Source organism: Ambystoma mexicanum, chromosome 8, assembly GCF_040938575.1.
Source record: "Ambystoma mexicanum isolate Mex_15411 chromosome 8, UKY_AmexF1_1, whole genome shotgun sequence".
In the NCBI taxonomy this organism is placed as follows: Eukaryota; Metazoa; Chordata; class Amphibia; order Caudata; family Ambystomatidae; genus Ambystoma; species Ambystoma mexicanum.
The window spans coordinates 1,060,978,831-1,060,994,416 of NC_090929.1; the positions used below are offsets into that span (position 1 = coordinate 1,060,978,831).

General features: G+C 47.0%; 1 protein-coding gene across 1 annotated transcript in view; it reads right to left on the reverse strand.

The window, feature by feature from the left end:
- Positions 1–15,586, reverse strand: part of RASGEF1A (RasGEF domain family member 1A) — a 273,939-nt gene that overhangs the window by 68,756 nt on the left and 189,597 nt on the right. The window lies entirely within an intron of this gene.

Here is a 15,586-nt window from a genome sequence, read left to right on the forward strand (position 1 = left end):
GCATTGGAGCGCTTACGTAATCAGGATGCTAATAGATGACACATCACCAAAGCACTTTATATTGTGACAGAGCATTAGATAATTTTATACGTGACAGGGCATAGTATCAAAGCATAACACGAAAGACCGTCGTGGTTATTTGTAAACATCGGTACTGGAGCGCTTTTCAAATGCAAAGACATCGAAGTGCTACAACAAGGCATCGCAGCACGTGCGGGCACCAAGGCTCATTGCAGATGAAGGGGCATCGGATCGCTTGTTAGCATGGCGAGACTTTAGCCTACTTTATACGGGACTTCCCATCACAGCGCTTTACTATAACACGCATCGCAGTACTTTACAGCATGAACTACCCCGATCATCTTTTGCATGCTTGGGCAAAAGAGCACTTTGTAGCAGAACGGGAATTTAGGACACTTCACGACATCAAATGCCCAGAGCACGTCGGAGCATGACGTCGCCAGTACGGTTTACTAATGATAGGACTTGCGAGCACTTCACAACATGCCAGGGTAGCAGAGCTCTTTAAAAATAGAATGGCCTCGGAGCGCTTTACAAATGACGGGACGTCAGAACAGTTTGCACCCTGACCGGGGTTATTTGTTTACAACAGTAGTGTGGCCATTAGAGCGATTTACCGACATCAGATGCAGAAATCAGCAGTTGAACATAAAATAATGGCTTCTGGGGATGCTTGACTGGTATATGCTCCCCACTGTGCTTGAATTAAAGAGACCTTGTCTGGTCTCCAGCTTTACCGTTTCTAGCTCCACGGCTGCCCACTCCCCCTTGCCTCCAGTCACTATCTGTGTCTCCCCACAGCTGCCTGCCAGGAAACAATTTCCTACATGAAAACGAAACTGTACTGTTTTCGTTTTCACTGTGCTGACTGGGATTTTCCCTGCAGGTCTTTGTGCCAGCCACAGAGCTGTCTTGAAGTATTTAAAAATGCCACAAACCGTTTATGGGCGCTTAATGCAGGGATGTCATTTCACCAAAATGTGTGTGTGTGTGGGGGCGGGGGATGGGGTAGAGGAAGTGACATCACGCGACCTTTGACCCCCTGATGATATCACAGGAAGTGATGCCATTGGACCCCAGCCCTCAAGTGACATCACGGGAAGTGATGGCACACGACCTTCAGATTTTTCAGATGCGTCTAGCACCCGTGTTTCCAGGTGCTCGCATTTCAGCCAGATATAAGAACCGAGGCACAGAAGAAGGCATTATTTCTCCACCATCACACACTTGGAGAATGTCATTTTCCTGATTCGACCTGGGGTCTATATGTAAAGCATATATTATGCAGTACTTGTAACAGGGTAACCCGAAATCTGTAACGTAGGCTACAGCTCAGCTAGTGTAGGAAACATCTATAGATCAATGGACACAGAAGTACGCGTTATCTGTGGCACAGACGTTATCTGTGGCATTACTGTGTTAAACAAGCCAAAAAGCACTGATCTGGAGAGGTGTGCACTGCTGTTTACCCAGGAGAAAAATGCTGCACGAGCTAGGCCTGAAAATGAAATCATTGACCAGGATTTAGTATCAACAAAATTCCCTGGCTAACAGTTTATCTATGAGTCCGCTACCACTACTATAGAAGAAACCTATTAGACTGGTCTGCGTGCACACAGGGGAGTACACCTCATAATGTTATCTTTTCTGCAGTATAATACCTGGGAAAGGTTCTTTCAATATAACCAAGATCCCCCCCATACATTTTATTATCTAAGCGTAATACTGGGTGCCAGAGGACTTAAAAAAACACCATTTAATGTGATATCATTACTGCACACATAAATCCATGGCCCCACAGTTATTTTAAATTGAGAACACCCGCAAGTTGCTTCTCACCCGTGGACTCACTGGAAGACTTCAAGGCGCGCACTGCACACTCCCCCTTTGTTAGACCCAGTGGTGCCCAATGGCTTAGCACAACATTTGACGGCTCCCCTGTGAGCTACGCTGTGCCCTCCCCCCAAGCTCCTTATCAAAGCATAGGGCATGCCACACCCTGGGCCGGTCCGGACCACCACGTGTGCGGCATGTCCATGATGATTATGCCTCTGTAGGGACATGCACTATTGCAAGTGAAATAAATAAATATGTTTTTTAATCAAAGCTTAAATGTTTGACGTAACATAAAAAGAAGGGGGCAGTGCCTAGTCCACAAATGTAACAGCCACAAGTGGTGGCTGGTGAGTTGTTTTTTGGAAGGTATAAATACTTGCCACAAGTGTATGATTGCGACCAAGTGTAGCAAGGGAGCCCGAAATAACGAAAATGGGTTTGGGGGGGTGGGTGGGTGGGTTTTAAATCAGGGAAAGTCTTTTCCCTCCCCTGAGAAAATATTTTGAATAATGGGTTAAAATGGTGCATTACACAGCACACTTTCTGTGAAAATGTGGGTAAAAGTCCAACAGTTTGGGTAAAAGGCCAACAATCTGTTTTGTAGGGTGTAGGGTAAATTATGAAAAGAATTACAATAGATGCAAGTTACCAAAAGTGCACAGGGCATTTCCCAATGCATTATCATGCAGGTCCCTGCAATATATTCCAGTATAAAAAATGGTTTCATGCTGGCTGTGCCCATACATTTCCATGCTGGCTCCACCAGCATATGCTGGTATTCCCATATAAAACCATACTCATGTTCGCTTTAAGATGTTTTTTTAATAGTATAATTACTGGCACTTGACACAAAACTGGCTCTGCTAATATATGCAAATACCTCCTATGTAAGAACATACTCCTGTTGGTTTGGCCATTAAAAGTGAAATGTCACAATATGAGAACCTGTCCAAACTGGTTCCAATGTAAGCCAGTTTAGACCCATAAGAACACTTATCATGCTTGATTCATCATAGATGCTGAGTTATTAAAATGCCATGCTATGGTAAAAAATATACAGGCCGCTACACCAAAACATCAGTCTAGCGAGGTATCACTACTTATCATATTTGCCTTTTTTAAAGATGCTGAGTAATAAATGTCATGCCACAGTGAGCAATGGCAAGACTGACTGCACCAAAATGCCAGTCTAGACAGGTAATTACACACATGAATTTAGCTCTGCCCGAAATACAAGTAAAACATGCAAAGTCAAAAAAGGACGTGGCAAACCTGCTCCAGGGATCTCAGTCTCCCAGGGCCTTAAACAAACTTGCACCCCCTTTCATCCACCGGTCACTTACCCATACATCCCATCTAACATTCACTCACACTGGATTCACCACACAGGCACACTCCAAACCCCACCCAGAACATTCAAACACACACTACCACATTCATACTCATTTGCCCACCAGTCACTCACTCACACCTTTTCTTACATCCTCTCATTGCATTCTCTACACAGGCACACACACACCCACCCACCCATCACATTCGAAAACACACATCACATCACTTCTCATTCACCCACCAGTCGCTCACACCTTCTCTTGCGTACACTCATGGCATTCTCTACACAGGCACACGCCCACCCACCCAGAACATTCAAAAACACACATCACATAACTTCTCATTCACTCACCAGTCGCTCACACCTTCTCTTGCGTACACTCATGGCATTCTACACACAGTCACACACCCACCCACCTAGAACATTCAAAAACACACATCACATCACTTCTCATTCACCCACCAGTCCCTCACACCTTCTATTACATCCCATAATTGTATTCTCTACACAGGGACACCCCACCCACCAGAACATTCAAAAACACACATCACATCACTTCTTATTTACCCAACATTCACATACATACAGCTGACACACACTTCACACATACAAACTACACATCATATTTCTTTTTTTTTAAAGCCTTCTTTCCTTTTTCTTGTAGCTTGCTCTCTCCTTCCAGTCAGGCCAGCCTTGGCTCCTATGTGCTGCTCACCAACAGGAACCAGGAAGCTGCAAGCGTCTCCTGGTTCCTCTATGTGAGCTGCAAGGAAGCCCAGGGAGAAGATTTTATTTTGATTTTGAAGAATGTATAACACGCTTGAAACAAACTAAACCATATAATGGCACAGGTGACATGTAGAGAAATGAGTTAACTGAGTTGTATAGATACTCTGTATCCCGTCCTAGGGGCCAGGCAGTTCCCAACAGGCCCGAAGCTGGCTAAAACTTGATTTAAATAAAAAAGTTTCTAGGGCCTTACAGAACTTGAAGAGTGAGTCAAGGGACCTAGTTTCCCTATGTATACTATTCTAGAGTCTGGGGCCAAACACTGCAAACCTTCTGTCCCCTCTTGATACAAATGTGAATGGAGGAATAACCAGCAGAGCTTGGTCCCTTGAATGTAGACTTCTGGAAGGCTGATATTGCTTAATCTTATCCTTCAAGTAGTCGGGTGCTAGGTTATTCAAACACTTAAACACTAGGCATGCTACCTTAAACTTAATGCGATCCTCGACCGCTACCCACTGGAGTAATCGACGTGAGGGGGAAACATGAGAAGTTTTATTCAATCCACAGGCCACCCTCACTGCTGCATTCTGAGCCTTTTGGAGTCTCTGAAGCAGTTTTTTTGGAATACCCTCTTGAGTGGAAAACATTTCATAGAACATGGTATTTACCCATGTTCGTTCTCAGTCGAGGGGCTCCCACGCTCCTTTGTTACGGAAGCAGGTGCATCAGTGCTGCAGTGGCACCTGCTGGCCAATTCAAGCATTGTTCAGACTGACATGTTTGTATCTCTGAAATCTGTTTCTTGGCCAGAGAGGGCAAAATGCTCACCACTTGGACCATCCATGTGGAGGCATGAGACAGGTCGCTTTACCCCCTGTGTGCCAATACCTCAAATAAATGTGTCATGTTGGGCCTATCTCTCAGGACTAGCAGTTGGAACTCTATTGTATTGATTGAGAGTACTTTGAAGCAACATTGCACTGCTACAAACAGTATACAAATACCAGATAACAAACCAGGACATTTTCAGGAACATTCACGCTATGTCCATTCTCAAGCAGGCGTGGCAATTTCAGGACACGGCCCTGATTTCAAGCTCATATCCTTAAATGTGACAGTGTTTGCCACCCTTGTCAGCGCGCCAGTGGAAGAAAGACTGGAGTACTGTCATGATCTCTGCTTCCAAAAGATCAGGACTTGCCCGACTCCCTTGGAAGCAGACCCATAACCCCGGTTCCGAGTGCCAGCCAGTCCCAATTGGGACCTTTTGGACCCTGTCCTGGCGCCAGTGGCACCAGGCTCATAAAGATGCCCAGTCCCAGCGCTGGAAGCGCCGGGCTCATAATGCTTGGGTGGACTTACCTGCAGCAGACCATGCTGCTTACTTACCTGCCAGTTGAACCCCTGATCCTCTTCTGTTTGGGACTACTTTTCCTGTTGGGTGGGACAGGAGCCACTCCCTAGGTTCAGAACACTGGAACTCTTCTGGAAAGCAGGAACTCTTTTCTTACCTAGGTGTGGCTGTGGAAGGAGACACCTAAGCACTACAGGAGGCTATTTAAACCACACCCGATGGATGAATCTTGCTTTGCGTTATTCTGCATTCTCTGCAGCAGAACGCTCATCGTGTCTTCTGCTTCTGATCCTGGGCCTAAGGGAACAAAGGCTTACCATCCTGGAATCCAGTCTTCAGCAGCACCTGTAAAGACAAAGAAAGAACAGGTTAGCACTACGGTCTTCAGTGGCAGCGCATCTCTTACCTGGTCCATCGGCTGTCACCAACGCCTCGCGCTGCATTCCGGCATCTGAAAGACAAAGGCTTACCTACTCTTCGCATGCTCCAGAGGTCTTCGCACTGCATTCCGGCATCTGAAAGACAAAAGCTTACCAGCTCTTCGCACGCTCCGGAGGCCTTCGGCGCTGCATCCCGCATCTGAAAGACAAAAGAAGGTGCGTTTAAAGACATTGGGCAACTTTATTACTCACGTGCCATTACTCCTTCCCACGCCGAATCCAGTTGGTATTCCAGCACCCTTCAGCTTCTCTAAAGCTCCAAACTTGTACCTGCAAGATAAAAGGGACAGTTAGTGCGCATCGTGAAGCAGGCTACAAGCGCTTACTTACGTGCTTCCAGGCGCTTCTATTCCTCACGCGGGTTCGATCCTCAACTCTCATCAGCCCGCCATCCGCCATCGCCGGAACCCTGCAAAACAAGAGATATCATTACAAAAGACTTTTAGGACATTTGAAGTGCCCAGAACTTACCGTTCGTGCAGTTAACGACGGACAGCAGTCCTCTGAGGTCAAGAGGCCTGCACCCTTATCCAGTGAAGAAACTGGTTACGGCACCCTGCCCCGAGGCAGATGGAGAGCTCGCGTTCACTTACCTAAGGTGAGGGCGTTAACCTTTGGGGTTCTACAGGAGAAGAGAAAGGGAAGAGGAGAGAGGCACCCAATAACCCCAGTTCATTAATCCCATATTTTCTATCTGCAGACATCTTACTCTTCGAGTCAGACATACAGTGCACAGAGGTCCAGCCCAAAGAGCCAACCGTGTGTTACACATCACCTTTGAAGATACGGCATTCACCCAGTCAAGACCGGCGCCTCTGCGGGAATCAGGTGAGCGTTACAAGTACATTGTATCAAGATTAGTGATAGTGTTTGATGGATGGCCTCTGCAATACAGGCATCATTTTCAAGACCACATAACACCACGTGGTGGGAGGGGGGTGGGAGGCGTATTGGAGCACACCCTCTGAGAATTTTTTTAAATAATGTCTTGCCATGATGCATTATACTGAACAAACTAAACAAAAATGTGAAAATAGACACAATTTACAACCACGAGCAGCTTAATTGGTTACACATGAAATGTTCAAGTTGATGCCGGGTGACTAATGGTACACGTGATGCCTCTCTCCCAATGTATAATAGCACTGCTATTGTAAAACACAATTCATGATACTTGTGCCCAAAATATGGCAGTATGTCCACTGTAAAACACTTTCATTAAGTCTATGCTCACAATATATAGCAGGTTTGCCACTGTGACTTACACCTCATGATGTATGTGTCCCAAATACGTACCAGCCTTGCCACTTCAAACACTTTCACAATACATGCCAGCATTGCTACTGTAAAACATACTTCACGTGGGCTGAATGTACCCATGATTTATGCCTCCATTACCACTGTAATATGCACTTCATGTTGCATGTGCCAGCGATATATGCCAGATTTGATAATGTAAAACACCTGTCATGTTTCTAGTGCTAACAATGTAGACCATCCTTGCTCTGTAAAACATGTTTTATACAAAAAGTATTCATAACTAACTCAATGGAACAATGCTCCTTCAAAGGTATTATTTTAAACTCATGATCTAACAATGCCCTGCGGGGTGTACCCCATTCTATCTAGATCCTGATTTCTAAATGCTAACAACATTTAATCACTATACATGGCCCAATGTGCTTTAAATGAATCAACTTGCCACTCCACACTTGGATGAATTGTGAATGGTAACATGTGCCACACTTGGATGGAATTGTGAATGTAACAAGTGCCACACTTAGAATGGTTAATGGTAGCATTTGTCTCACTTAGATGAAATCGTGAACATTAGCATGAGTCGCATCTCGATAGAATACAATTGTCAGCATGTCCCAAACTTAGATGGAATTGTGAATGGTAGCATTTCCCACACTTAGAGATTAAATCATGAACATTTGCCTGCGTCACATCTAAATAGAATTGTGCATGTTAGCATGTCCCAGCATGTGCCACACTTAGAGATGAAATCGTGAACATTAGCCCGAGTCGCATCTACATAGAATGCAATTGTCAGCATGTCCCACACTTGAATGGAATTGTGAATGGTAGCATGTGCCACACTTAGATGGAATTGTGAATAGTAACATATGCCACACTTAGATGGAATTGTGAAGGGAATGGATTGAGGGAATAGATGGACGGAATGATGGAGGGAATAGATTGACGAAATGGGTGGATCGAATGGATGTTGTCGATGCATGTATGGAGTGACGGATGGAGCGAACGGAAGGAGTGGATGAGAGGATAGAATGAATGGAACAGATAGACGCATGTGAAATGAAGAATTGAATGTATGGCACAGATGCATGTAGAATGAATGGAGGGTATGCATATAGAGTGGATAGAATGGATGAACTAGAGAGAATAGACAGAATGAATAGAACTGATGGATGGAGTGGATGGATGAATCGGACAAATGGAACGGCGGATTAATGGATAGATGGAGGGGCACGAGTGGACGGTTGGATAGAGGGGATTGATGGAAAGGATGCTGGATGGAATGGATGGACGCAATAGATAAAAAGATGGACAGATGGAAGGGATGGATGACATGGATGGAGCGGATGGACGCATGTGTATCTCCCCCCTGTTGCTGTAAGCCCAGCCCGCTGTCTCTATGTTCCATGTGTCGCTCTGTTCCCTGCCATTCTGTTCATGTGCCTCGTCTCGGGTGCTTCAAAGATAACTATCATATCACATCACTATGCTTACTCTCTACTATACACCATCATTCAACTAGAACACAGCTATAACCCAGATTAATTCAGCCTAGCTGTTCCCATACGAATGCAACCCCATGAACACTCATCACCCTAATAAAACGCAGCTAGCCAAGCACATCCTGGCCTAGTTGCTCACATATGTGTCCTTCAGGCCTAATGCAGCCAGAGCCCAGTCTGGGTGTCCACCCACCCGACTGTACACATCCAACTGATATCTTCAGCACCACACCTAACGCTAGGATGCAGCTACCACCCTGCCATTACATCAGCTGCACACACATCTGGTGCACCCACACACCCTACGACACAATCTCTATCTACTGACCAGAACTACGGTTCCCGAGGGCGTTCAATCTACCAGAGCTTTGAGGTCATACCAATGATATATAGAGCGCTATATAAATGCCAAATAACATAACATTCATTTTCCCTTAAAGTGATCCCTCTGGTCCCAGTAAATTGTTTTAAGTTGTATAATATTTTGATGGCTGTTACTGACACAATCTACATATATTTATGGATTATTTGTATGAGGAGGCTGCATACTTTTGGATGGGAACTGTAGGGAGCAGGAATGCAAAGGTTTTGCTGCATGCTGTGATGTGGTTAGCATGCGGTAGCGATAGATGCATCACCCCATTGTTGATGCTCCAGGAAGAGCTACTTACACAGCCACCACTTTCATCTACACATCCTGTACTGTTCTGGTTTTGGCACTTCTAGAATCCCCCAGAACGCAAACCTTTCCACTGGAGTGTCGGACAAGGCCGCGGCTGGCTAGCGACCTGGATCAGCGAGTAGTGGACGAGTGGCAGTGCTGGCTGGCGCAGTAGGGTAGAGGGTACAGTGCCCCTCCTCCTTTTACCCACCAATAAGAGGGGGACAATGTCCATGAGTGTGAGGAAGCCCAACACTGCCTCACTCGTGGACATTGCAAATAGATCAGAGTTATCCAGTAAACCACAAGGTGCTCTTCAGCCTGGCTCCCGTGACACAGCCACATACTAGCACAATCCACACACACCTCGCATATGTACTCCTACGCACACATGCACACATACATACTTATCAACACCCTCTCACACATGGATCTGCTCATGCACACCCACTCTCATGCAGCCACACACGCGCACACACACTCTCAAACAAATTCCCTGATTTTCACCCACATACAGCCCCCGCACACACTGACACTTAAACATACACATCCAAACATGCATAAAAGCTTGCGCACACCTACACACTCTTCAAACAAGTGCACCCACTGTTACACTCATACTCTCTCTTTCTCTCTCCCACCCTTTTGTCTCCCTCTCTCCCCTCTCTCTCCTCCTTTCCATCCCTCTCTCTGTCTCGACCCCCTCTCTCACACTCTCCCTCTCCCCTCTGTCTCCCCCTTCTCTCCTACCCTCTCTCCTCTCTCTCTCCCTCCCTCCCTTTCTCTCCCTCTCTCCTCTCTCTCACTCCCCCCTTTCCTCTCTCTCTCTCTCCCTCACTATCTCCCTCCCTATCCCCCTCTTTCTCTCTCCCCTCTCTCTCTCCCTCCTCTATCTCTCTTTCTGGCTCTCTCTCTGTCCCTTTCTCCCCCCTGTCTCTCCCTTCTCTCCCTCTCTCTTTCTCTCTCTCTCTCTCTCTCTCTCTCTCTCTCTCTCTCTCCCCCTTTCTCTCCTCCCCCTCTCTCACTCCCTCCCTCCCTTTCTCTCTTCTGCCCCGCCACCTCTCTCTCTCTCTCTCTCTCTCTCTCTCTCTCCCCGTCCCTCCCTTTCTTTCTCTCTCTCCTCTTCACTCGAGAATCATACTCGGGATGCTGGCAGCCAGCAGGCACACCCAGACATACTTTTCCATGATTAACTCCTCTTGCATCGGGCTAGAACAATCGTATTACATAAAGCGGGAGTGGCCCCGCACAGGATGCCACCATTCACCCCTCCCTCTTCCTACTTCGGCAGAGTCTACGGGTGGGGTCACTTATTTAACAGCATTCTCTGCTTTGGTAAGAGGGGGGTCATTGGTTACAATCATAGAGCTTTACGCTTCCGTGTGTCCCTGGCTTGCAGAGCATTGCTCCACAAGCTGAGTACAAACCTGTCCTTTGCACGTGCTCCAAAGATGGCTCAGCCAGCCATGCCCTCCGTACAGCCACAATGTCCAGGAACAATGTCAACGAGTGAGGCAATGTTAGGCCTCCTCTCACTCATGGACTTTGCCCCTCTGTTAGTGGTCGGTAAAGGGAGGTGCGGCACTGCCCCTATGTCCTAATGGACGAGACACCTCTGCCTCTCACCCAAGGCCTTCTGGTCCATGTCACTAACCAGCCCCAGTCTTTTGGACACTCCAATGAAAAGGTTTCCATTCTGGGCGATTCTAGACGTGCCAAAACTGTAATGGTAGAGAAGGGATGGATGTTTAGGCAGATATTCGCAGAGAACCCAAAAGGTGGGTCCTGGGGAGAACGAGAGGGGTGATTCCCCACAGTGTTTGAGATAGGGGCAGTGAAGGCTCGGGAACAGTGAGCTGTTGGACCCATCTTTTGTTGCACCTAACCCTTTGTCTTGCAACAGTAGGCTCCTGGCCACGTGGCATGGCAGGCCTTCTTGGCATGGTTGGTGGTCCAGCGCGGGTGGTGCCTGAGAGCGTGCCAGAGTGGATGGGTTGACCAGTTGTCCAGCGGTATGGCCTTGCCGCCAATTTGTGGGAGGGGTGGAGATGAAGCCATGCAAGTGGAGCAGGTAGAGCAAAGGCGATCAGTGCTAGGAGTTGGGGGTGGTAGAGCATTGAGGGAAGGGGAGTGGCTAGTGCACAAGCAGGTGCAGCGTGCCTGCAGAACCTGGAGACTGCCGGGTGAGGACTGCATTCGCTAGAGGGTGCCAGATAGTGGGGGCAGGAGAGGTTGGGAAGGAGCGGGACAGCGGCAGCCACTGCAAGTGATTGATGGTTGGTTAGGAGGATTGGGGGGCGAAGCGCTTCTCGGGTGGGATGCAGGAAAATGTGATAGGTAGCTGCTGAAGGTTAAAGTGGGATGGTGCAACATGAGAGGGGGCACTCCAGCTCAGCATATAAGAGGAGTGCTTAACTGTTTACCAGGTACCTGGCGAAGTAGGGCATCACAGTGCAAGGTTAGGTCACTTTGGCACTGTACACCAAGGGAGGTGGTGCTGTGGGTTGTGTGTGCAGCATTGTGAAGAATCTTGCTGGAACCTGAGCAGTTGAGGTGTAAGGAAGGTGGGAGTGTGGTTGATCCAAAGGCCCTGAAGGAGGCCTTCCAGCTTATTAACAGTGTGACATAGGGGCCGATAGCAGAGGTTGTGACGGATATTACTTGGGAGGGAGAACAAGCCGAAAGAGGGGATATGTGACAGAGGAGAGTAGCGTCAGATGGGGCTCTCACTGCAGTGGTGGTGTGTAGAGGGTAAAAGGGTGTTAGGGAGAATTCTCTCTTTAGGATGAATTTCCTAACCTAGTGAGTCCCCCAGCAGCTTTGCTGGATTTCTGGAGTTTTTTTTTCCTCCTGCCAAGAGTGAGACTCTTTCCCTCCCACTCTTGGACATGATTCATGGTATTCCTTTGATTGGTAATGTGTTTTATGGGCTATGGGGTCCTTTACTCCATAGGGTCTCATGTGTTTTTACTATGTGTGTTACACAGCACCCTCCGTGCAGTAACACAGGGGTGTGATAGTGACACCCCACCATAGACTCCATACCCTGGGACTGACTACTGTCTCCCAGGGCATGTAAAGTCACCATTGGCTTTACTGGTCCCAAATTATTAACAGAAACCAGTACAAACCATTGTATTGTGGACGTACAGGTTGGGGCAATTCGATTGCCCCGGGGTCTGTTATTCAAGGGGACACGTCTCCGTCCCCCCTGATCGAGTTTTGGCTGGTGGCAGTGGAAACTACTTTTTATATTCGACCGCAAATATTTTCCTATGGGATTTTCCCATTGTTCGAGGCTACCAAATTTAATTATTTAATTCTCATAGCCTCGAACATACCGCCGGTTTATTTAATTAATATTAATTCTCCGGTTGGTATTTTTTGCCAAGACTCGATTCTAAAATGGCGTTTGTGTTCTCTTCTGTGACTCCAACCGAAGTCGAGCCCTTGTTCCACTTTTTGGCGGGCTTCTCAACAGAAGCCTCCAAAAGTGGTGGCACTCTGTCTGGGTACCACAGGGGGTGTGGGAGGGGGTTTAGGCACCCTGGACCGAGTTACCTAGGTAACTCAGGTCGCACTCTTGTGTGATTGGCCCAAGTGGTGAGCTGGCCGGCTCACCACTTAGCATGTTTGATTGACAGCTAGGCTGAGTGAATGGGGGTATGCTGCATAAAAGCAGGGCTTTGGGGACTGGAACTTCAGATGTCGCCACAGGACCTGAGAATCTGATGAGGGAGAAGCTGAGCCGACCTAGCATGAAGACACCACCGGTGGAGCCCTGCAGAACCGACTCACCACTTCCCGACGACAGAGAAGATCTCCCGGCTGGAGAGGCTTCTTCCCCTGACTGGTGGGCACAACCAGTTTTCCTTTCTTTCTTCGCACCCCAGCCCGGGTTTGTGGTCAAACTGCCCGTGCCAAGCACCCCGGCAGCCGGATAGCCACTCACCACTGAACCGCGAATCACCGGACCGCTCCTTGTACCTGAGAAACTCTGCGGCTGGTTTCTTCCATGGCAGTGCAACAGACTCCTGTCTTCCTCCACGACGAGATCCTCTCTTCCCCCGGATGAAGCACCAACTTGCACCCGCTGCCAGGAACAACTGCCCCCGCTGGAGCGCTCTCACCACTTTAAGGTACCGTGTCCGCCAGGCCTCCCTTTCTAAAGATTGCTACAGGGTAATAATAACTCCTTAACCTTCTGGACTGGGCTGGCCACCTTGACCCTCTAACTGGTCCCTTTCTGTGGTCCAACTCCTTTTTGAACCTTTACAAGACCTTTGTGCACTGCAACCGTGTGACCTTGGACACATTTCGTTTGGATCCTCCGAAGGTGGATCCGGCCTCTTAAACTCTAACTTCACGGTTTTACTTTGCCTTTCTCCCTTGTTGTGTTCTTGAAAAAGTGTTGGGATCTGTTTCAATTTGTTCTCTGCTTTTCTCTCCCTTTTTAAAACAAACTATTAGAGTGCCATCTACGTTAAGCGCTCACCGCTGTCTGAAAATAAGTGGGGCTTTACTTAAGACTTGTCTAATATTCTTTTAAGGGAGTGTATATCTTTTAGTGACCGTGTTTCTGAATTGCTTATTATTAGTGCCTGTGTGTTTTTCTAGATGTGGTTTTAAATAAATAATTATATCTCTTTTACACCAAGCCCTGGTCAGTGTTTACTTGTTCTATTGTGTGCTCTTGACCTATTGTGAATACTCTGTATACTGCCTAACTCTTCTTGAGGGAAGTCTGACTGCTCAGCCACAGCTACCAAGTGAATCTGTGTGGTACAGACTGCTACCAAGTGGGTTTACTGCCAAACACCTGTAGTCCTAAATCTTTTGCAGTGCTCCCAGAGGGAACTGCACAGGTTTCTGTCTAACACTGGTGTACAGCGGTGGGATTTGTATTGAGTATACACTTTAGAGTGCTTGTTGAACACTTTAGGACAACTATCCACAGAGCTTAGCACTAAAAAGCTGATTTTCTAACTATGTCTGCTATGGAGAGTTATACCCTAGAATCATTGTCTGCCAAAACTGCTGATTGCTTAAAAGTATTGTGTAGACATAAGAACCTCTCTGAGAAGGGCAAGAAAATGGAACTTATAGAAAGATTGTTAGAAAACCAAAGTCTGGGTGGTACAGAGGAATCTACCCCCCAGCCAATGTAGAAAACAGTGATGGTATTGATCTGAATCAAAGTCTTGAGAATGAGTCAGAAGAGGGAAGTGAACCTAATGAAGTTAGCCACTCTGAGCCTCTGTCTGCCTTATCTACTGTACCTACTGGGCCTATACCAGGTCCTACATGTAACCCTGCTTATTTTGAACTTGAAAAAATGAAGCTTGAATTAGAGTACAAACGTTGTATTGCTCAATCTGAAAGAAACCAAGAGCTAGAGTTCAGAAGAATGAATGTCCAGGCTGAGAAGAAGCAAGCCGAGTTAAGACTCAGAGAAATAGAGCTTAATCATGAGTTAGAAATGAAAAAGTTGTCTGTGGAAAATGCTTCTCTCTCCTCTGGTTCTTCTAGGAGTTCCAGTCCCAAAAGTCCCCGGATGCCTAAGGAATTAGTGGGTATGTATGAACCTAGATTGGATGTGTTGGATTGGTTGAAAATGTTTGAGTTTAATCATTGGCTCCAGGACATCACAGGGAATGAGTTACTTCCCTGGTTGTTCTCTAGGCTTCCCCCTGTTGCAACTGATGTGGTAATGAGTTAGGGGAGGTGGATAAGAAGGATTATGAATGTGTGAAGCTAGCTTTGATAGCTAGATTTGAGAAGACCCCTTCCCAGTACCTTAATAGGTTTAGGACCCTCAAAAAGAATGATGGTACCCCTTGGGCTACCTGGGTGAGTGAGTGTTTGAAAAACTTAGAGGGATGGATTAAGGGTTACAAAGTTAACACTTATGAAGGAATGAAGAATCTTGTAATGTTGGAGTCAATTTATGATGCCTGCTCTCCTGAGCTCAGACAGCACTTGGCTGATTCAAAGGAATTAGATTCCAGGAAGCTAGCTAAGGCTTCTGACTTGTGGGTTGCCAACAGGGCCACTCACAAGGATTCAGGGGTCACTCAGAGAAAGGATGAGGGAAAGCAGCCACCAAAAGGGAACCAAGAGATTTCTAATACCTCCCGACCCAAAGAGGGCCCCAAACAACAAAATAACCAGGGTAAGCCCCAGGTTAAACCACAACAGGCTAGTGTACCTTCTGGTCACAAACCAGAAGGAGGTCAGGCCAAGCCACCCTTCCAGAGAGCACTTGGAACATGCTACCTCTGTGGGGCAACTGACCACATCAAAGGAGATCCCAGATGTAAGGGTAAACCTACAGGAATCGGCACAGTCTCCTTAGCCTTCACTCCTGAGGAGGAAGTCCAAATGGCTAGTGCTCACTTTGAAGTCTTTGCTGAAGAACCTTTGGGTCTTCGAGCAAGTGTAACAGTA